Source organism: Mesoplodon bidens (genome assembly GCF_964165515.1).
Source record: "Mesoplodon bidens genome assembly, contig: HAP1_SCAFFOLD_1449, whole genome shotgun sequence".
NCBI lineage: Eukaryota > Metazoa > Chordata > Mammalia > Artiodactyla > Ziphiidae > Mesoplodon > Mesoplodon bidens.
In genome coordinates, this window is record NW_027671578.1 from 35,364 (window position 1) to 39,259 (window position 3,896).

The window sequence follows — 3,896 nt, forward strand, 5'->3', positions numbered from 1 at the left end:
TGTTCACACAGGGGAAGTCCCTGGCAAACCAGGACAGCGGTCACTACATTGAATTGTAAAGCATCCTAAATAACCCTGCCACTGCTCCCAGATACTAGTCTGTGCCAACCAGTGGAGAAAAGGCATTCTCCATTACTACCACGGCAAATGCTGCTGTACTTGCCTTGGCTACTCCCTATCTTTTCCAGGCATCACTCCCCTTCACCTGCTGGTGGACACTTTGGCCAGCTGACAATGCAGATATTTTCAAACTTTAAGGTGAATAAAAATCATATGGAGGGCCTGTTATAACAGAGATCACTGAGCCCCACTAGAGTTGCTGATTCCATAGGGCTGGGATAGGGCCCTAAAACTTGAATATCTGACACATTATCAGGGGACGCTGGTAAAGCTGGTCAAGTTGTTACTGAATGCAGGTTCATGTGTCTGAAGCACAGTGAGGCCAAACAAACCTAAAGGTTGGAGTCTGGAGAAGAGAAAGGTTTATTGCAGGATCGAGCAAGGAGAGGGGTGGTCCGTGTTCCAAAACCCCTGAAATCTCCAAAGGATTTCAGCAAAGCATTTTTAAGGGCCAGGTGAGGGAGGGACATCCCAGGGCATGTGATCAGCTCGTGCACAATCCTCTGATTGGCTGATGTTGAGGCCACAAGGCAGGTAACATTATCCATCCTTAGGTGCCAGGAGGTCTGAGGGCTACGTGCTCATGATCATCAAGGAGTTCATTTCTTCCATTGGGTGGTGGTTTTTAGCATCTGAAAACTCAAGAAATATGCCTGAGATACTATTATCTGAGTACTTCAGAGAGAAACTACAATAGAGGATATGGGGGATGGGTCTGTCCTAGGAAGGCCCCATAGGGTACTGCTTGGTTACAAGGTGACCATACTTTGAGAACCACTGCTCTAGTGGCTTGGAATGTTAAGAAAGCAATGGAAGAATCCCTTCCCAGATCTAGATTCTAGTATCACCAGCTATTTTGGTGGGAGGAAGGGTAAGTTTTGTCCTTGCTTGGACTTCTTGTTCATTTATATCAAAGCCTATTTGAGGCAGTGCGTTCGGCAGTCCTGCAGATCTGTCTTTTGCTTCAACAGTGTTTGGAATGAACAGACCCAGGGACGCTCCTTGCTCCAGCCCCCGACCACCTTCCAACCTTTCTTCCTTTCGCAACCTTTGGAATCAGACACTCAGCTATCCTCAGCCTCCAGGACAGGCCAACACCAGTTTTTGAGCTTAGCTCCTTATCACTGATCAACCACGAGTTCACAGGTTCGTCAGAATTATTCCACCGAGGTGGAGGCCGCCGTCCACCGCCTGTTCAACATGCATCTGTGGACACTTACCTCTCTCTGAGCATCTATTTCGACAGCAACAATGGGACTCTGGACAGTATGGGCCACATTTTTCGCCAACTGGCTGAGGAGAAGTGTGAGGGCGCCCAGCGCCTCTTGAAAATGCAAAACCAGTGCTGCGGCCGCGCCCTCTTCCAGGATGCGCAGAAGCCTTCTCAGGATGAGTGGGGTAAAACCCAGGATGCTGTGGAAGCCGCCATTCTTAGGGAGAAGAATCTGAACCAGGCACTAACGGATCTGCGCGCCCTGGGTCCTGCCCGTGCAGACTCCCAGTTCTGTGATTTCCTGGAGAGCCGCTTCCTGGAGGAGCAGGTAAAACTCATCCAGAAGATGGGAGACCACCTGACCAACCTCCGCAGGCTGGCTGGTCCGCAGGCTGTGCTGGGCGAGTATCTCTTTGAAAGGCTCACCCTCGAGCCAAACAGGAGTCTCTGAAGTCCAGCCGCGTCTGAGGAGACCCTCTGGCGTCAGAGCTTCTGCCTGAAGCCCCGCTCTGCAGCCACTAGGCAGCTTTGTAACCGCCCTGGAGCCCTCTCCCAAGCCTTGGACCAAATGGAAACAATAATGCTTTTTGCAGAAGGAAAAAAAAAAAGCCTATTTGAAATACAAACAGAATAAAGTGAAAAAAAGAAATATATACATATATTCACGTTCTTTTAACATATGAATTGCCCCACTTTATCTGTGTGAAATAAGTTTGTTCCCATTATTGGGCTGGTTCTCAAGCTTTGCTGCTCGTTTGAATTACCTAAAGAGCTTTGAAGAAAAACATTGGTGTCTGGGTCCCAGCCCCAGAGATTTTGATTCAGTAGGTCTAGGGAGGAGCCTGGGCACGGGAAGGTCTCAGAGTTCCCCAGGTGATTCTAATGTGCAGCAACTTTGTGAACCACCTCTTGGCTTCAATGCAGCTAGTCATCAGATATTAAATCTAAGACACATGGACTACTAGTGCGTGAGCTCTGTCGCTAGGTGTATTCCATTTTCTTTCTCCTGGAAGATTCGTGCCAGGGAAAATGATTGATAGTTGTGTTACTTCTCTGAAATGGATGGAAATTTCCAATTAGCGTGAACAGGGGAGGGTGAATGGGTGAATGCAATAAGGTGTATCATTTACGTATTGCCCTATGTGTATGGCTAGAAGCTTTTGCAACTGAGGTCTGCCCTACTTTTCATGCTAATGGTAATGCTTGTCCTCCTAATGCAGCCGTAAACTTTATAAGCCCATAGGTAGACAGCATCACAAAATATTTACCCCTCCCCACTGGCCCACTCTCAAGCTTCACTCCCCTTCCCCAATACACAAATGTACATCAATGCGCTTGAGACCAATATCAACATACTGACCTTCAATTCTTCTACTCTGCAGCTTCCCTCTTATCAGGAGATGTCAGCATTTAGTGCAAGGACAAATGCTTGCCTCTTGAGGAGTAATGTAGACAAAGCCTCCAAGAGACAAATAGCCCTCAGGGAGGGGGAAAAAGTCTTTCAAAAAGGTTGATGCCCAGAGGAGGCATTTTCAGTCATCTCAGCTTAGAGGTCAAATATCCAAAATTAAAAAGGTTAAAAAAAAGAAGAAGAAAGCAAGGAAGAAAAGAAGGAAACAATTTTCTTATCTCATAGTAATAAGGCAGTTTTCCTTAAAAAAAAAAGACTTAAATTCTCTTTCCTAATCAAAATGTGCTTTTCCATCTTTAGACTATTCCTCTTATATCCTGTATTATTCATGATGTTTAATTCTTGAAATAGCACATGGCTGAAAACAGAAGCTAACCTCTTGTTCACTATGAATTGAATCTTCTTTTCCTAGGACCCGTCTACAATGTACAATTTGGGGTTGGCCAACATAATTATTTTCTCTGAAATACGTTACAGCATTTTGCCTTTTCAATATATAGTTATACAATACATTGATAACACAACATATTTAATATAGTCAATATAGTAAATACAGCTATAACACACATGATATGATGCCACTTTGGTGATTTTCTTCATCCATGTAATTCTGAAATTTGACAGTATAGTTTTCATATTCTAATGAGCTGAGTATTACCTTTGCAAGGATAGAAAAATAAAATAAATTCATAATATTCTTGTGTGGTTTGCCCCTGGGGTGGATTACCATAATGGGGGGATATTTGAGCCTTTCCCCAAGTCATTAAAAATCCTCCAGCGAGCAGCCCCTTGTCCTCTCCAGGGAGTGGGGGGAAAGGATCTTTAATCATAATAATCCTGGGGGGAGAAATCTCGGAAATAAGACATCTGCTTCTGTGCCTTGTTGTTTTGCAGAATAGCAATGATTGCCTTAGCAGCTTCTATTGCCATATGTATACAATAAGTAAATGAACAGAAAATTGAATGAACGCATAAAAGAAGGATAAACCCACCCAGCTTAACAAACCCACTCTCTCACCTGCTGTGCCCCGAAACATGAAAGAAAGAATCATGGGATCATAAGGATTAATAAAATAACAGTCTCTGTTAACAATATTGACAGGAGGTATAAGGATAATTTGTCTGATGTGGGACCAACAGCTTAACTAACTG

At 44.5% G+C, this 3,896-nt stretch overlaps 1 pseudogene across 1 annotated transcript; it reads left to right on the forward strand.

Annotated features, from left to right (window-relative positions):
- The first annotated feature begins 1,266 nt into the window (after window positions 1-1,266).
- LOC308611245 (ferritin light chain-like) lies at window positions 1,267-1,784 on the forward strand (annotated as a pseudogene). Its single transcript has one exon. The product of its transcript is annotated as a ferritin light chain-like (transcript).
- The last annotated feature ends 2,112 nt before the right edge of the window (window positions 1,785-3,896 follow it).